This window comes from Cimex lectularius, unplaced genomic scaffold (genome assembly GCF_000648675.2).
Source record: "Cimex lectularius strain Harlan isolate CLEC.00 unplaced genomic scaffold, Clec_2.1 scaffold50, whole genome shotgun sequence".
Lineage (NCBI taxonomy): Eukaryota > Metazoa > Arthropoda > Insecta > Hemiptera > Cimicidae > Cimex > Cimex lectularius.
This window is the reverse complement of record NW_019392716.1, coordinates 2,037,241-2,056,932: the sequence shown is the minus strand read 5'-3', so window position 1 is coordinate 2,056,932 and position 19,692 is coordinate 2,037,241. Positions and strand designations below refer to the sequence as shown.

The following is a 19,692-nucleotide window of genomic DNA, read 5'->3' as shown; positions in this document are numbered from 1 at the left end:
TCGCTGACCTCACCCGTGAGTTTTTTCGCTTTAGACAATTTATGTTTTGTCTTTTTTTTCTCTCTTTGTTTTTATTAAAACTGTAAATTTATTTTATATTTGATTTATTTCGTTTGTATAAAATCTAAATTTAATTCCTTCTATTCTTGTACAATTATAATTAAATTCAAAATATCGCCTTATTGTCATTTATTTAAACATATACATTAATTGAATTGTAATTGACTTACAAGTATTGTGGGCTGGTAAGTGTTAAGGAATTATAAGGATTGAATTTTACATTTTTTTTTAAATTACATGTGAGATGTTGATGGACTGCAATCTGGAAAGAATTGATATTTAGCGGATTCTAGAGAAATTTAGAATTTCGGAGAGTGAGGGATTATCCTCAATTGAGTTGGGTTGCCCTTGCTCGCACAGGCAGAGTTCATAGAAACTCGGAGTTCCTCAGTGATGATGGCGCAATGCCAAACGACTTTAAGTAATTCAACAGCCGTGAGTGAAGTCGGTCCCAATGTTCAGGAATTAATCGGGTTGTATGGTATTGTGGTACGTACGCACTATTTAAAAGATTATATAACCCAAACCCCTAAAACCCAAAATTACGTACAGCCTAAACGGACGGTTGGGAGACCAACAAAGCGATTTTCACCTTGACGCCTTCCTTTCGTTCACGTCAATAAATTTATACATATTAATATTCGTGTATTCACTATCCTAAGTTAACTAATTGGTTCGACTGATCTATTGGGTCCTCGATATTCTACCTAAAACTAAAATACATTTAGTCTAGATTAGGATATCATTTCAACCTACGTATGAATGGGCTTTTTACATGCAACCATGTACTTTTAATTGCTTATTTTAATGTGAGAAAGAGGTACTTTTACAATCTTCTATCTCCCAAAAATTGTACTGTTTTCTTTTATTCATTTTATAAGTGGTTCACTTCATTTTGTCTTATTTTTCTTCCGTTACTATTTCAATTAAGTTTGTAGTTTTTATTTGTATTTTAATTATTTTTTCCGCCTCCCGAATAAACCGAGTGGTCCTCCGTGTACAATTGTGCAATAATAATTGTTTTATTTTACGTTTGTAATTAGAAATCAGTAATAAAAGCTAGTTTATCGTTTCTACCAGATGTTTATAATAAAAACAACATGTTCCAAAATTGACACGTCGGATATTCAAAATTTTCGTAATGTTTAAATTTGTTTCAAGAAGTCTTGCCATTCGGCCGAAGCGAGAGGCGTCGAACACGGCCCAGTCGGTAACCGATCTTCCACGAATATTTTATTTTTCCAATATAGCTAATAGTTTTCATAATCCTTTCAGAACACTCCCACGGCGGATAAAACAGAAAAGAAAGCCAGCTCTGCGGAAAAACAGATAATAGGCCCTTGCGGCAAAGACCTGAAAACCTGCCCGTGTAAAGAATGCAAAGATATGAGAGAGAAAAAGGACGAAAAGCCTAAAGCTTAATTTTCCCCTATTGTTCAGAAAAATGTCGCCAAATATCTTCCCTCCCTCTCTCTTTCTCAAAAAAAAAAAAATTAATCAAGGCTTAGAATGTTTCAATATTAAGTTTTAAAGACCATGATAAATCATTTTGACACAATTTATGCAAATTGATTCAATTTATTCAAGACCGGGGACCGTTGACAGCTTACACAATATGTAAAAACATTATACATAATAAATACTTTTGTGAATCGACAAAGATTACATATTATACCATATGTCAAAAACACGACTGTCAAATTGAAATTTTATAGCGAAAAAAATTTATGTTCAAAAAATATCATTCACAAACATTACCTGGTATTGTTTGTTATTGAATCAAAATTAACCTGGCCAATTCGATTTCTGTGAAATCACATACCTTAATTATGAAAACCCCAGTGAATTCAGTTTATATTATAAAAGACAAAAAAACAGTCACTCCTTTTTGGATTTGAATTTATATAAACACGTATACACAAGCGCACGTGTACAGTTGGGCCTAGCATTTCTCGCAGTCAATCGGATATTCCACCTATTGTAATTTACAATAAATAGCAATTAAAGCAGGCTTCGATAATCGCCCACCCAGGGGCAATCCGTAGTCAAACCTCGGTTTTATCCGTCCAGGCACTGAGGTTGGGCTCCAGGTGATGACAATTAAGTGGGACACATCAAACAACCTTTCTCTACATATAGGTCATACACGCGGGCTTTGGCCCAACAGTAAGTGTCTGTGTGTCAACCTCGCGTGGCCTATCCCTAATCGGGTGAGGATGACCCTTCTTTTATGAATCAAGTCCTCCTAGAGCCACCATTTGACAGCGTTCTTGTTAAGTCAGAACCTCTCACGTATTTTGTTGCTTCAAAATGTATGTATTTTACGTTATATTATTTTAATCTAAACCAAATTAAACGGGATCAGAAATTCGTAAGTTTTAACAAAAAATATTTAATTAAGGTTTGAAAAAAGGTTCGTCAAAACACCCGAAAATCATTTTATGATATATTTAAATAGAACTTTTTTTTATTGTTATCCTTTTTTTTTACAACTGCATTCATTCGGCGCAACAAGTAAAACAAATATAATATTCATATTAACAATAGAATGGAAACGTAAACAGCAGTGATGAAAGCCGTTCTAACATCACCATGATGAGTGGGATGTGCTCCATCCTAAGAGACCGCCGTCACGTGGTGAAGGACAGGTTTTTGACAAAAGGGTTCGGATGCGTTCGCAAACACTCGGTCGTCCTTAAAAGGACAATGAGGATCTTTAGTGTCCGTACCTGTCTCATGGCCTTACCGTACGTTTTGATTCTAAAGATGAGCGATGACGCACCTCTGCTCACGACTGAATGTGTGTTACAACCGCAAGTGTTGGTGTAGAAGCTGTCCCAGCCAAGATGAACCCCTATTCCGAGCGGTCGGGTCTGCATTGAGCAACAGACCGTATGCCGCGCGTAAAGGGCTACCCAAGGTGGCTGAAATGCATCAGCCTGGTCTTCCACGCACTCTCTAGATAGAGAAGGCCCCAGAGTATAAAGGCTCCTCCAGCGAAAGAACTTCCGGATACGCTCCGATCGCGATTTTGGTTAAAGTGGAATTGCTAACCACCCCTTAGAAAAGACTGCCTTGGTAAAGGACGCCCATGTAGGCACCACGACCACTATCTGCTCCCATCCGCCACTTCTCAAGCATTCGTGGGACTTCGTCAGCGTAGTCTGAGCGTCCTCAACGCTATTCGCTTCGATGGTCCGATCCTTCGTTTCCCATGAGGCCGGGGTTGCCACGAAGGTCATACGTGTGCTTGGGCGGCTTGGAGGTCACAAATAGAAGAACAGCCTCTTCTCTAAGTTCCCGCCAGGAGCGTCACCACTAAGCCACTACGAGTCCGTTCCCGTGTAGCAGGGGGTGAACTTTGGTACATTACTGCTACCCCGTAATACAGATGGTTATGTCCACACCCCCGTCTATGCATACAGGATCTGGTACCCTAACCCTCGTGTGCCTCTCATAAAGCACCCGCCGTCCCCTGCTTGTGGTAAAGCTTGTGCTTTAGAGAGGTAACCATGCCCTCAAGGCTGCACCATTATTTTGCGCCAGGATACCCCCCTTGCAACCAGTTGAGAGAGGTCTCAAGGAAGAAGGCCGAAGGGGGGTTCGGATGGTGGGAAAAGACTAGAATTCTTAAAATAATAATAAAATACATGTCCTATTTTCATAATTTTTTTAAATTATTTAGATTCCATGCAGTCGGTATTTGTACATATTTTTTTCTTCTTCCTAAATGGAGTGTTTTTACTAGGGTTTATTTCAAGAAGCAAGTGGTTTTTGATTCCTTTATAAAAGATTAGTTTATTTCAAAAATATTTATCCTTATTTTCTACATTTCGGGCTATTTCTCGCCTATCATCAGTTATCCTAAAAATAAACATAGTCATGATGAGCTAAACTTATAGCAATAGTATAATAATATCATTTGCAAAATTTTAGTTTGCATTTTTATCTATTATTTTATGGTTCAGAGTTAATGATAATTACCTCGTGGTCTCGCTTACTCTCCCACATCTGAAATAATGTTTGAAATCAAAAACTTCGCACTTCTTGGAATAAAACCTAATAAAAAACTCGATTTAGGCAGAAGAAAAAAGAAAATATATAAAATATAAGCTGTATGTTAAATATAAAGTATAAAATATTTCTTAGCCTAACTATTCAAAACTTGCATCGAATTTCACAACTAGACAGTAGTTATTCAAGAAATGCCAATATCGCGTCCGTATTAGGATCTAATACAGTATAACACACTGTATTGATTGATTTGTAAAACCAATTTGATCCATAACATATCATAAACTATTTAAATAATAGATTAATAATAAATGCATGTTAGTCTCAACTCAAGTCCTTTTCATACCAGGTGTTCTGAAGTAGTTCAAATTAGATAACTAATAATATAATAGCTCCAAGTTAGCCTAGAACAGCTAGGTAATTTGTAGTCCTGCAGTTCAATTAGCATCTTTCAGGTTCAAGCCATCAATCGAAACAGAATTGTAATTGCCATTACAGCCCTCTAACTATAACTGGACTTGGTCGTCCCTCCACACTTTGAAACATTCTCCAATTGAATTCCATGAAGATTCATTAAATCTTGCCTGAATTGGAAACACCCGGGATTTACATGTTGGATGGAAATTTATGAATAAACGCTACGATCTACAGGGAATACAGTGCAATTTGGCTTGTTGGATCGGAATGTTTTACAATATCAATTTGTTGAAGTTATAATAAAATTTTATTTATGTTAATTACCTTTTTTAAAAAGTGTTTTTAATATACATATTTTATGGGTTCATCGTTTTCCAAAATTGTTGCCTCCCTGTTTGCACTTTTTGTCTGTCATAAGGGTTTCCGGCACCCAACATTTTCAATGGTGGGACTGACAGACCAAAACAAGATAATTCTTTGCGTGGTGTTTAGCGACCGTTACTTGATGATTACTTGGAGGTCGTGAGATGCGGTATGGTGTGACGAAGGAAAAACACTTTTTTCGAATTTATTTTCGAAATTTATTTACATCATCTTCAGGGCCTGAATTTATAAATATTGTTTAAATTTTACAAATACATGTAGGATGTGACAAAATGAATTTATACAATGCTAGAAAATTTTAGATTCAATCGAAATAATTGTACTCACTCAAAGAGTTAGTTTTCTGTCTAGATGTGTCATTATTGGGTGTCGTGTTCAGAGTGCCAATGAGATTTGATGTTTTATGTTTATATACGTTGGATTTTGAAGTGGTGAGGAAGGAAGTTTGGACAGAAAACATTTTTATATGAATAGTCGGCTTCTTTGAGGTAAAAGGAGTCGACAATGGGAAAAAATTGGTAATGGTTCGGCCTGATTATCCTTTCAGGATTATATCGACGGGGATAATTAGGGAAAGGAAAGCCAAATTGTTGAAGAATTAGATTATGTAGAAATGTTTGATGTGAGGAATGTACTGATTGTTTTATATCTTTTGTGTGTGCTGCGACTGAGTTTACATGTGTCTGTTCTGTAATTGATGCTATGTTTATCCCTGTTGATGTAAACTATTTCTAAAAAGTTACGTTGTTACACCAAAAAGTTGTTTCGGGTCAGAGCAAAATTTATCCCGGTAGCTCGTAGGGAGTGGGGGGGGGGTAAGAGTGGAGGGCCAATACACAAAATATATTAAAAAAATAAAATAAAAATAAAAAAAATATTAAAAACCAAAGAAATATTGGTGAGTTGGGCGCCACCCCATTTTATGCGTCCAGAGTAATGGGGAACTCCTTTAACAAAAAAAAATATACTTTTATTTGTACTCTAAATAAATTTGAGAAAAATAAATAAATAAACAAAACAATCAATATATGAGAGGAAAGTAGTATTTTCTATTAAAAAAAAAAAAATGATTTACTGTATTCCATGGCGGACACTCGCCATGGGGGGGGGGGGTGCACTCCAGGCAAGGCCACTAGGCTTGGGCCAGGATAAAGTCAGCCTAACACGGCGGGTCCTGATCAGCAACCTTACCTTCTCCTTATCGCATTCGAATTCCCTCTGCTTAAATGATTATTCATACATTTACAAGGTACCTGGCCATGCAAAGTAATCAAGCCAAACAAAGAAAAGGAGGTTATAATAATTACATATATGATTATAGCATATACGGAGGGAAATAAAACAAAAAAAAAAGAAATGAGAATCATCTTAACAATGGGGCGATTTATTACTCTTAAGCAGAGTGAAATTAAAATAAATACTTTGTTTCCTTAACCAGCTATAAAATAATCAATAAACCAGATCTGGACTAACTTAAAAGAATTAAAACTTAATCATCTAAATTAACAATAGAAAATCGCTAAAATTAAAACAAACCAAAATCACTTCTTCATGCAGTCTTTCCCGTAAACCAACAATTTTACTTGGGAATCGTAGGTCCAGCCACAACCATCCGCCGAGCCCTACTGGGCTCCAGTCCTGCCGAAATCCGCTCCAAAAAAAAAAAGGAAAATCTCCGGAGAATTGGGGCCGCCTCTATATCCTGTCCAAAAACCGCGAACAGAAAGTCCTCGCTCGTCGCCGTGGTCTGGTGAGGAAGGCGCCCGGTGGAAACTCCAAAAGTGGAAATACCCAGAAGAAAAAGAAAACAAAAATCCGGACGAGCCGTTTTCCGAAGAATCTCTATTCGTTGCCCACTCGTAGGTGTTTTCCGCACTGTTCTCTTCGGCGACCTCTGGCACGGTCCAAGCGATCGCGTTATCGCTTAATCCCCGGCACTAAATACACGCACGTAATAACAACACTCATTGCTGATTTTCACCAATTTTTTAAACTCTTATTACAAGGTTACATACCTCCTCACAAGAAAAGGAAGCTGATCGAGGTGAGAAAATAAAAAAATAAAAAATAGATTTTGGGGCAAAAAAACCACTTTCCTCTCTTACAAACATGATATTATAAAACCCTATTTTTTTGTCACAACGTTTGTATTTGTTTTTTCTCTGTGTTTGATATTTTTGGATTGTTAAAGTCGAAATTGTGTTTGTGTTCAAAATGGAGGGTAGCCAGTGATGTCGGATTTTGTTTAGGTTTTTGCAATCATAGATATGTTGTTTTACTCTCTTATATTGGGATGTAATTCCCTGTAATTAATGTTATTTTCAATGTAATTAATGATTGCCGGACAGTTTAAACAATTGATTTTGTAAATTACGTCAGACTTATTTGTTACTCGTGAGGGATCTTTAATTTCGGAAAAAGTGTGTGAATTGTTTTATAGATTTTGAAGGCGATTTTAAAGTTATCAGAAGGGAGAAATGTGTCTAATTTGTCTGTATTTGATAGATTTGATGTGGTATTATTAGTAATTAGCAGATGGTGTTAGTGTTCAGTTGTAGTTGTTGATCATTTGTTTAGGATAGTGATTGTTATGTAGGATATGTCTGTATATATTTATGTTTTTGTGGTGAAAAGATTCATGGCTTAGGGATTCTGTGAAGTAGCCTTTGGACGTGTTTATTATTGTTTGAAGAGGATGGTGTGATGTAAAGTTGAGGTAGCGATCTGCATTTCTTGGTTTTTGATACCAATCTGTGATTAATGTGCCATCTGGTTGTTTTATCACGAGTGCGCACTCTCAACACGACTCCCAATAATGACACATCTTCACTGAAAATAAACACTTTGAGTGAGTACAAATACTTTGATTGAGTCTAAAATTTCTAGCATTGTATAAATTAATTTTTTCCCACATCCTACATATATTTCTAAAATTTAAACAATGTTTATAAATCCCAGGCCCTGAATATGATATGATGATGATCTCAATAAAGATCGAAACGTTGACACGATAAAGAAAATATTTTTCTAAAACTTACGTCACACCAGATCGCACCTCCCAATAATCATCAAGTAACGGTCACTAAACACCACACAAATATACACAGAATCAATACAATATAAGCAATGTGTTTGTTAAAGTTTAAAAAATATTACGTATAAAAATCATGTTATGCATTAAGACCTTTTCCCCTAGTGATTTATTACATAATACTATTAATTCCGTTTGTTTCAGTAAATAATTTTTTTTATCTAAACCAGTCGTCATTTAAAAGCAAGAGAGTTTTTATATTTTATTCAGATTATGTTGAAAATTACGTGTTTTTTCGTTTTATACATGTATTTGCAATTGCAAGATTTCCTAAAATGAAAATAGTGTATATGAGTTTTTCACCGCCTGTATTTTAAGAGATAGGTTGTAGGACATTCGTACAAAAGGATCCGACCCTTTAAAGTTCCTGTTATCTAAATGGAAATTTACAAAATGGGAATTTTAAATGTGTACATTTACATGTGGCCAACGACGTGAGGAAAAGGAGAAAATCTATCCCTTTCTCCTTTAAAAGCCAAGAAGTCCATAATTTTTTCCTATAATTGTGCGCTTACTTATTATAACTTTAATTAAAATTCAGAAAAGATGGAATATATAATTAGCGGAATGGAGGGATGGAACACGAGTATGGTTTATGTTGTCGAGGGCGAGCCGAAGATAAATTGCCACTTCACTAGTATTTAGTAACTAAAATAATTTCCGCTCTCAAAACTTCCTTGAAAGTCTTTCTTCCGTTTAAAATGAACTTTTTTTCTCATTTACTTTCGCAAATATATTAAAACCAAAATGAAAGATTTCATTCTTCTTCTTCCTTGACTCAAGAAATGTAAAACGCCCAGGTTTATTCAAAACGGGAGAAAAATATTTCTTTCAAGTCAGAAAGATTTATCGAGTTAATTACATGCTAACCTCGGGTAAAAGTATTTTTGTTAATGTTTAATAAACATAATTCTACATGTTGTCTACTGAGCCATCACTGCTTTCGGTCCGCCTAATCTCGCTGTTTCGATCAAAATACGTCAAACCACAACAGACATCGACAAAATGTTATGCCTTAAAATGCAACCGTTTGTCATGATAATAATAAGAATAATTTTGGAATATATTTTGGTTTTTTATATATTTTAGAAATATAATACGTATGAGCAGACCACATAGGTTCGGATATGATGAAGCTACAATATTTATATGATTTAGACTTTGCCGTCCGCGAGAGCCTACAGAGTGTATATACTCAATGAGGGAGTGAGAAAGAGAGAGTGCAAGTGGAAGTGGGAATGAACTAGACGGAGAAAGGGAGAGATAGAAATAGATAGTGAGAGAGAAATAGTCAATCGATTGAGTAATAGAGATATACAGATAGAAAAAAGTTATCAAAAGGATTAGAGAGATCGAGGAAAAGAGCGTGAGAGAAGGAAGCAGATAGAAAGGGAGATTGATAGAGATAGAGACAAATAGATATAACGAGAAAGATAGATAGATAGATGAATTGATAGAAATAGATAGATGTACTGATAGCAATAAACATATATAAATAAATATAAAGTAAAAGAGAGAGAGAAAGAAAGAAAGAGAGAGAGAGAGAGTATGATAGAGAAACTGAACGAAAGACTTAGACAAACCGATAGATAGATAGATAGAAAAAGAGAAAAAGAGAACAAAAGAAACAGAGATTGATAGATATTTAGATGGAGTGATTGAGGTGGATAGAAATAGAGTGAGCGAAGAAGAGGAAGAGAGGTAGATGGAGTAATATAAAGATAAGAAAAAGAAGAAGAAAAATAACTTTATTCTGGGACTGTTGTCCCCCAAGAATAATATACATCAAATAAATAGAGGAAGTTCCTTCTATGAAATTAAAAATAAAATGAAATAAATTTTTTGGCGCAATGTATACAAGTAAGGCAAGCACAAGAAAAAATAACAAGAACATTAAACAAAAATATCAATTATTAACGTAAAATCTCTATTTGTAGGGAGAGGAAGTGATTATACAGGTGGGCTTTAAAGAAGGAAAAGGAAAAAGAAAGTGGGAGAGTGAGAGAGAGAAAAAAAAAGAGGATGATAGGAAAGTTATCGAAAGAATTATATAGAAGAAGAGAGAATGAGTGAGTGAGAGAGAAAAATAGATAGAGAGAGAGAAAGAAAACGAGAGAGAGAGAGAGAGAATAAGAGGGAGAGAGAGTGGAAAAGAAAGAGAGAGAGTGAAAGAAAGAGAACATTAGAAATTCATAAATATTACTGCACAGTTACAAAAAATACATGTTAAAATTAAGCACAAGAAGTTTATATATTAATAGTGTTAGTGTGATGATTAACTTTAGTTAGTTAAGTGAAGCTGTCACATACTATACTTAGCTAAATACAGCAAAACTTGTTAACAGTCACCTCCATTGAACAGACAATTTCTAATTCACTGTGTTCCCATTAGATTCTTCACATTAAAATCTACGAAGTGTACATTCCCAATAATAGAGACAAACAGCTTTTTCTACTATAATCTAACTTTAAAATTCTCCCAAAAGCGGACAGTAATCTACCGAATATGCACGTTTTCTGCTTTTACCCGATGTGTTTTGTTCGCGAACGCTTTTCATTATGCCACTTTGCAAACAAGTTTGACATACTTTCTCTATTTGACTATGGATTTCGACGAGATTATTTCAAATATCCTCCCTGCTTGTGTTTGATACATAAAGAAAATGTTAATATAATTGCACTGAGTCAATGTGAAAAACTAAGTATGTGAGTCTTGGCTGCAAAGTGTTCCATCGGAAAGACACATTTCCAACAGTAACACTTAGGGACTCGAGTTAATAAAAATTCAGTCAAAATTTTGACTAAAATGACACATCAAAAAGTAATGGTCTATTATTAATCTTGGTAAATTATTCCGAAATCGTGAGATACGGTCTGGTGTGATGTAGGTTTCAGAAAAACATTTTCTTTATCGTGCCAACGTTTCGATCTTTATTGAGATCATCTTCAGGGCTCAAAGTGTTTGTCTTNCTCTTCTCCCAAAAGTGGAAACTCTGTATAACGGTCAATATTTCTTCCTAGACGTCCGTTATAGGGGTTCATTATACTTGTATTGATGTATATTTTATATCACGTTTCCATTTTAATATTAGATTTATTTCCGCTTTTCTAATTTTCTTATTCTTTGAATTATTATTGATAACGGAATTGTGCCTTATCTGCCTTCGCCGTTCATTAAATTAGCGAAATATAATTATTTCGTCAGATTTTCCAACAAGGGGACTTTTTTGATCTGCCTTAGTGAAATAAAGAAAGTCATTTTAATTAAGAGAAATAAATTGTCTTCATTTATCTCATCTCTTTCAATCTCTTTCTCCGTTTTCAAATGTATAGTACGAATTTAAATTTACAATAATATGCCATAATCTGCAGAGCAATAAAAGTGAACTGGCAACTACTACTCTAAAACGCGAAAAAGGGTTAACATTATCTTTATCACTGACGTCTTATTTTATAAACTAAGAGACATAAGTTTAATGTATAATTGTTTAAATATTGGTTACCTTTACTACTTCGGTAAAGTAAGCGGAGTAAGTAGGAAAAGCGATATATTATAATTTACCGCTCGCGTAAAAGAAAACTTATTTCCTGAGAGGCCTGGCCATGACTTTTCCAAATTAATTATATTTTCAAATCGTTGAACCCGAATCTAAAACAAGTTAATAGTTAATTTCATCGCTGAATACTCAGGTTAGTGATGACAGTAGTACTAACAAAAATTGTAAAATATTTCGATAAATGTCTTAAATTAAAGTGAAATAACTGATGATACAATGGCGTTTATTTGCTTAATAACGCGCGTTTGAATTCTGGTCCGTCTGATCTCGCTATTGTGTTTATTAGGCAAACTTCCACAGGGTAGCCAGTTAGGTTAGAATAATTTCGAACGGTCTATTGTCAGCGATTCGATCGATACAGCCAATATTGCAGCTATCACCGTTGCAGTAATTCAAAACCCAGTTTGCAGTAAATCATTGATACATCAGCATTGGGTAAATGATTTAAAAAAACGATTTCTACAGGCAATGCCGACCTTTTCCAAATAGTTGAAATTGACGACAAGAAAATATGTTGAACAAATTGAAAATAACAATCGGTACGTGGTAAATCGGGCGAGGGAAGTTTCATTCTGTCGATGCGATGGGGTAAAAACGAAGAGGACAATGATAGAAAAGGTGGTCTCGGAAAGTGGTGTCGGGAAGTTAGAAGGGGGCCGGCGGCCAGTCGCTATTTAAGGAAATAGTGGCAAAAAACGGGTCATCCCCATTCTCCCTTCTAGTGGGATTGTGGAAAATAAAGTTAAGGGTCGGGAGAACCATCTGTATCAATAATGCCCACTTTAAATGACAGAATCTAACTGTTTTCCGCCTGTATTCAGATTCTAAGGCTTGCTATTACAATTATTCAGCCTAGGAACACCCGAGAGTCCGTTCAACTACTTCATTTATAACAGATCAATTAACATAATCTCTCTTAATAATATTAATTAATCTTTATGTAAGGTATTGGTTGAAAAGAAAAAGCTAGCGTCACGGGCGGGATTCGAACCCACGACCTTCGCCTAAATACGCCGCTGCTCTACCATTTGAGCTATCGTGACTTCGATCCACTCAAAAATACCAAAACTGTTCTTTTAGGAGTAATATATATCACCCTTATCAGGACGTTCAGTCTGTTGTTAATAATTTACAATAAAAAATTAATAATTCTTAATAAATAAGTTTTTATTCCTTACAAAAGTAATTTCATACACATATTAATAATAATTATTATAAAATTTTTATTCAAATAATTTACATTTGGTTACTTTATTTGTTGTATCTTTTTTACCATAAATAATTCTTTTTTATTTTCACTTTTCAGTATGTTACAATAAATATTACAATCTGAAATAAATAATGTCTTGGGCAAAATTGAAAAATAATTTAATTCAACCAGTTTTTTTTTTAAAGAGGTTGTGTACTACTGGATTATATGAAACCTCGGGGCGAGCCTTAAAAGAAATATATATATATANAGTTGATGTCCGAGTGGATCGAGGTCACGATAGCTCAGGTGGTAGAGCAGCGGCGTATCTAGCCGAAGGTCGTGGGTTCGAATCCCTCTCGTGCCATTAACTTTTTTCATCTCAATTAAAAAAACCTTAATTAATTATTTTTTTAATAACGATTATCCCTGCTGGGTCAGGATGAGCTAATCCCCAAACTAGAGCCTTCGGGAGAGGTACGAAAGTAAATGAAGGACCTTTCGCTCAACTCAGCCGGAAGCACATCTTTTTTAAATGTAAATATGTTTGTCTTAAAAATGTTGGTCTTTTTTTTAAATAAACTGTTTTAAAAGTTTACTATTTTGGTTTATTCGGGTCATTTTTACATTAAATTATTTGAGTTTGTGACTTTAGTCTTTAATGACATTCGTGTATGAGACGAGTTTTTTTTTTTACTCTCTTTGCGAGGACCTTTTTCACACGAACAAATCGTGCCATTCACAATGATCATGGTGACATAAGTGACTCCACACCATTTACAATTTAAAACAAAAGTGTTTCCGACAGAGTTGAGCGAAATGTTCCTTCCTCTGACTTTCATGACTCAGCCAGATCGACTGAAGCCTACGTTTGGGGATTAGCTCGTCCAAAACAGGGATAATCCTTATTAAAAAATTAATGTTATGACTTCATCAAATGATAAAGTATTTTAAAAAAATTAAGAATGAAAATTAGTACGTTGATATTTAAATTCATATTTTCCAAACGCCATAAATGTTTTTTAACTTTCTGGCATAAAAATCTCGAGGGTTAAATTGAAAATATTTAAATTATGAAATAAATCACTCAAATAAAGTGAATTATTTTAAGAATAAGGGTATTTCTTGTCATCTTTCTGACTTTATTCATTTTACAATTTATTTATTTCTACTTTAAATCAGAGTTTGATTTTAAAAAAGTGGAATAAGAAGAACAATGATAATGAAATTCAAATCTCGTTATATTCTGCTCAATTTAATTTGCATTTTTTTCCTCTTTCTCAAATTTCAATTCCGTAAAGTAAAAGCAACATTATATCCATCGTTAATATGTCATATTTTTAACAGTCTTAACTGTTGGAGTATTATGGTATGTTAAGTTATACATATTTTATTTTCTGTATGACATAATACATATAGTATAATCGGTCCAAAAGAGGGCGAATTTTTTCCCGGGTGTATTTCAACTACAAGGCTATATGAACGCCGGAGTTATGTATAGACTTTCAGATAATGCTAAGAGGAACAACGGAACATGTCCTCTGTTTGTTCGAAGGCTTATATAGACTGATATTCCTAATCCTGGGAAAGAGAAAACCTGGGCCGGTTACACACGGAACCTTTGAAAAAAACTTTGGGTTCTGGTAAAAACCCTTAAGCTTAACGAGGAGCTCTAAATGAAAAAAAAATGGAGCTGCACAATAGACCAATACTGGTCGCGGTGCGCAGGTCTTAAAGAGGCCGGCTCCTGTATAAATAATTCAGGGCCGGTGAGATTCGAACCCGAGACCCTTACAGTGATGTACTACCTTAAATCAAATTCGCATGATTGATCTCACGTTCAATAAAAACATTACTAAATTGTCAAAAATTAATAATGAATAATAAATAAAGCATCCTCGTACTTTGACCAAGATTATATTTGATCAATTACCAGTGAATGGATGAATGAACCAATTAAAACAGAAAATTGGATTGCATTGACCCCCAACAAACGTTTGATAAATTGATTGTGTTAACGCAGCACCAAATGTTTTCAATTAAATACTGCAAAATAATTACAACTCATGGAAAATTCGCTTAAAATACTTCAGGTTCACTTAACACGATCTCAGCATGAAAAAACTAAATTCTATACAGACGCTGATTCAGAAAAGTTAATAAAAGGTAGACGAACTGGATCGAATCCGCGAGGTCACATTTATTTGGATCCCGAGATATGTCGGCATCCTGGGTAATGAAAATATGGGCAAGGCTGCACGAAGTGGCAAACCCTTAGACACCTCCATTCCAGCGGACTTTAAGAAAAAAAAATCAAAAGTATGAGTTATTAAGAATGGCAAACCCGAGGGACTGAAATGAGTGAAAAATTAAAAAATATAAAAAATTCGGCCAAACTGTGGCCTGTGGAGAAAAAGAATTATCTTAGCTAGGCTTAAGATAGGCCACACTCGTATCAGTGTCCCCCAATGCAATGAGCCGGTGACAGTCCGTCACCTTTCGTAGACTGTGACCCTCAGATGAAAAAAAGTCTTAAAGCATTCAAGTAATTATAGATAAAACTTATTTGAACATCTGAGATTGAAGAATGCATTTAATCTAATATAATCTGCCTCTTCATATATTTCATGTCTTATAATTACGAATGTACGAATTTAAAAGCGAGAATGTTTGATCATTGAAATGGAATGAAAACAACCCTCTCGACGTTCTGTTACCTAGGTTTTAGTTATTGGTGTATTGTATGAATGAGGAATGGCCATTGGTAGAATATTGAGGGATAGCCCCCTATGAGTTTTCAGTTTTACATAATCTAATGTATATACAAGGTGTTTGGCTATTCGTGTAACAAACTTTGCCAGTAGATTCTACATTCAAAATGGAACCAAAAAGTCCTAATTAATCATGGTCCGAATCTCAGCAGTTTCGGAGTTATTCCACTTTTTATGATTTTTTAAGATTTCACGACCTAGCTTCAAATAAACAATGATAACTCCAAAACTGAAAGGTTTTGGATAAATCTGTTGATACTATTGAAACCTACGTTAAATCTCTAATAAGATGCGATCAATATGAAACTTGTAAACGTTCTAAAAATTAATATGGTGATTCTAGACTACTATTTCCAAACCTAGAGACCAGGAAATTTCAGAAAACGTACTCCATTTAATATATTTTTAGTGGTGTAATTTATTTTTAATTATTAATTATTCTTTTCAAAAGTGAATAAATTAATGGAGGAAAGGAAGAAACCGCGGCTGACAGATTGATATGGTGGAAAATTGAAATGAAATAAAAAACTTAAGAAAATTTTGAATGAATTTATTAAACTTTTTTTAAAATTTGGATTCGAAACCGAAATAGTGCAAGTGTTTACTTATTTACTAACACGACAGCAACTTTGATAAAAGAATTACATATTGTATTATTTTTTATTTATTTAATTTTTTTATTATTTTTTACGAGGGTTCGCAACAGCAGAGGTCATGTAAACCCTCAGGGTGCCGGTGTTTTTGAGAAAAAGCCCATTTGTAAGTATGTCGGGTTCGAATGCAGGGCCACGCCTTACAGTGATGAGCGCCGTTTCAACGTCTAAACCGTTGCGGCCATCGACGCCCCCCATTGTATTATTATTCTCAGGAATAAAAGAGTTTTAAGATTCAAAACGTTTTTAGTTATCTATGTGATATCTTGCTAACACTATGGCTACTTTTTTAATGAAAAATGCGCTGATATACATCTTATGTACGGGTTTAATGCGACGGTAGCGCGTCGAAAATTCATTGCATAGGGTGGAGAGCATTTCGAATTAAAATTAAAAAATGTCTAATAATTTCATTCAAAATTTCCTTATTTTTTTTTTTTTAGTTTTCATTATTATTAATCGTTCCACCTTCTTCATTAATTTCTTCATCTTTGAAAAAAGTAATTAAAAAAGCAATTGCACCACTAAAAAGGATATTAAATGGAGTGAGTTTTCTGAAATTTGCTGTTCCCTAGGCTTGGATATACAAGTTTAGAATCACTATAGTAAATTTTTCAACTTTGAAAAAAAATATTTTTCAAAGTTCTCGCTACTAAAACGCTTATTTCACGAAAGTTTACAAGTTTAGTATTGGTCACAACTTATTGGAAATTGAAAGAAGTTTTCAATGGTATCAACACATTTGTCGAAAACCTTTTAGTTTTGGAGTTATCATTGCTTATTTGAAACAAGGTCGTGAAATCTTAAAAAATCAGAAAAAGTGAAATAACTCCGAAACTGCTGAAATTCGGACAATCGTTAATTAGGAGTTTTTGGTTCCATTTTGAATATAGAATCTATTGGCAAAGTTTATCACACGGATAGCCGAACACCTTTTATATGTACATAATCAATACAACGTTTATGTTAGTGCAAAAGATTAATACATAACTGTATTTATCTGAGAGAAACGTATGCATGGTGTTTTAGGTTATAGGTTTTCGTGTGAATGATCAGTTAACATTGGACTATAGAGTACCATGGTAACCGGTCATTTAAGCGCACGTTAAGCAAGCAAAGCATTATTTATTAATTTTTTTCAATAAAAACTAATGAATTTTTGATCTCGGTTAATTTGGTTTGTATTAAAATTAGTATGTGGTCATTAATATATCGACAATAATACATGTAGTTTGAATACAAATATGAGTGTCCGGTTCTTTTGTTTTTAACTGTACTCGATGCTACCCGACGAAAATCTGGACAGTGGGGATCGCAGAGCGTAGAGAAGGGTAACGTCGCATAGCGTTGCATAGGGTAAGTGTGTTCCCCGCTGTATGCTTGCTTTTCGAATGATATATTGATTAAATGATGTGATAATATGTGAAAAGTCAAAAGAAGAGTGAAAAAAAAAAGATTGAGAGCCGATTATGATCTTGATGTCGGAAAAAACCCAGTAAACTGTGGGAAAATAATAAAACTATTAAAAACCCGTTAAAATTTTTATTTATAATATTTTGACCTGTACTGATCAAATATTGGGTTGTCCGGAAAATAATGCAGGATTTTGGTATTAAACAAAAAAAAAGAAACTAGTTACTTTAAAGCAATGTTCTTTAATCAAAATAATTTCCCATACTCTCAATACATTTCTCCCAACGTGTTGGTAACTTATTAATTCCGTCTGAGTAGAATTCAGAATTTTTAGAATTGATAAAGTCAATAAATGCATTTTCCAGTTCCGTTTGATTTTTGAATATTATGTGTTGTAAGTAGTGGTCCAGGTGTCTAAAAAAATGGTAGTCAGTAGGCGAGAGGTCCGGAGAGTAGGGTGGGTGAGGCAAAGTTTCATAGCCAAGCTCCAATAATTTTTGTGACGTTACACGTGACACATGTGGTCGAGCGTTGTCTTGCAACAAAATGGGCCCTTTCCGATTGACCAAAGAGGGCTTCATTACTGCCAATTTCTGATGCATGGTATTAATTTGGTTACAGTATGATTCAGCATTGATGGTTTCGCCAGGATTTAAGAAGCTGTAGTGTATTAAACCAAATGAAGCCCACCATACCGTAACCATTACCTTTTTTTGATGAGTTGGGGGCTTTGGAAAATGTATTGGAGCTTCTCCTTTGTCGAGCCACTGTCCAGAATCCACTTTTCGTCACATGTAACAATTCTGGCCAGAAATGGGTCATTTTTGTTTCGACAAAGAAGTGATGCACAAACATCAAAGCGCTGATTTTTTTGGCGATCGTTTAATGAGTGTGGAACCCAATTTTCGAGTTTTTTCACTTTTCCAATCGCCTTGAGGTGGTCAGCGACGGTCGTTTTACTGACTTTGAGTTGCTCTGCAAGTTCTCGAACAGTTGTTTTGGGGTTTTCTTCCACCACTGATCGCAGAACATCATCATTAAGAGAGGAAGGCCTTCCACGACCTTCTTCATCTTCAAGGCTGAAATCTCCCTCCCGAAATTTTTTAAACCACCTTTGCACAGTGCACTCATTAACACAACCCTCGCCCCAGACTTGGTTAATGTTTCTAGCCGTTTGGGCTCCGCTTCGGCCGAGTTTAAACTCGTAAAAGAAAATCGTACGAAATTCTCGCTTTGACATTATAAGGATGACTGAATTATTTCCAAGTAGCGGAATGCTACAGAGGTAAAAAAACAATATCATTTGGAAGAGGATTAATAAGTGTTGACATTCATACAAATGAGTAATCCTGTAAACGTAAACAGAATATTTTATATAGATTTTTTTTAATGAAAACTTAAAATCCTGCATTATTTTCCGGACAACCCAATAGTATCTAATTATGCTGAACTTGGGTCACTTGTTGGGTCCGTATCTAATTAAATATCCGATTTTAGCTATTCACATCAAGTTAATTGCAATGGATCTGCACATCAGTAACTTGTTCGATAAGTATTTGCTCTAGTTTACATGTTCGAAATTTGATTAAACTTGTAGAGAATCAATTATAATTACAGACAGTAATTAGTTCGTCAAGAACGGTAAGATAATTTTAGTGTGATTTAACGACCCGAATGCTCCATATAATTATACTTTGTATTTGTTCTTTTATTTTTTTCTTGTACAAAAAAGTTCACCCAAACTGTTAAACGAACAACCTTATAACGTTTTCTAGTTATACCATTTTACAAAGTTACGTGTGAAATTCCCAGATTTGCAGAGAGACGGTACAACGTCTTTAGATGCCGCCGTATTATGTTTACTGAGTTCAAGAAAAACCAGTTTTATTGTGGGTGCTCCTGCGGAAATAATAAGGAGACGGGGATTTCTTTCCAATCTTCCCTTAGCCCGGCCATTCCTATTGAATAAGGTGAGCAGCCGTGGCGTTACCCTTAAACTTTCTATCCCCTTCATATGTCCTGAGAGAGAAAGAAAAAAGAAAGAAAGAGAGAGAGAGAGGATCTTATCAAAGAGTTTTTCTATGATCTTGAGGGGCAACGTCTCGGAATATAAAAGTACAATAGTGTCTTTTTTTTAGTTCCC

General features: G+C 34.7%; 1 protein-coding gene and 1 long non-coding RNA gene across 2 annotated transcripts in view; both read left to right on the top strand.

The window, feature by feature from the left end:
- LOC106664169 overlaps positions 1-19,692 on the top strand; it is a 173,562-nt gene that overhangs the window by 77,065 nt on the left and 76,805 nt on the right. The window lies entirely within an intron of this gene.
- Positions 1,128-1,716, top strand: LOC106664279. Its single transcript, XR_001340157.2, has 2 exons — positions 1,128-1,270; positions 1,336-1,716. It is a non-coding gene; the product is annotated as an uncharacterized LOC106664279 (long non-coding RNA).